The sequence below is a fragment of the Zerene cesonia genome, chromosome 7, assembly GCF_012273895.1.
Source record: "Zerene cesonia ecotype Mississippi chromosome 7, Zerene_cesonia_1.1, whole genome shotgun sequence".
Taxonomy (NCBI): domain Eukaryota; kingdom Metazoa; phylum Arthropoda; class Insecta; order Lepidoptera; family Pieridae; genus Zerene; species Zerene cesonia.
This window is the reverse complement of record NC_052108.1, coordinates 5,389,302-5,389,563: the sequence shown is the minus strand read 5'-3', so window position 1 is coordinate 5,389,563 and position 262 is coordinate 5,389,302. Positions and strand designations below refer to the sequence as shown.

Below are 262 nucleotides of genomic sequence, written 5' to 3'. Positions count from 1 at the left end.
GTTTATAAATTACTCAAATTTCCTCGGTGAAAAGAAAAAAAACAAAAAGCAATTTCAGTCGGTACAGATTACGTATATGAAAATGCATCCGACTTTATCGTTTGTCTGCAATACCACAGAATAGTACAAGGCAATAGCTCTTTATATTATAATCAGAACTAAACTATAAACTGTGTTCTTATGGTAATTTCTTTGAATTTCAACTAGTGTTCATTTGAGATCTTGATTAGTGTTCGGATATAAAGGAATCGAGGTAAAATAT

At 30.2% G+C, this 262-nt stretch overlaps 1 protein-coding gene across 1 annotated transcript in view; it reads left to right on the top strand.

Annotated features, from left to right (window-relative positions):
- Positions 1-262, top strand: part of LOC119828226 — a 4,710-nt gene that overhangs the window by 3,807 nt on the left and 641 nt on the right. The window lies entirely within an intron of this gene.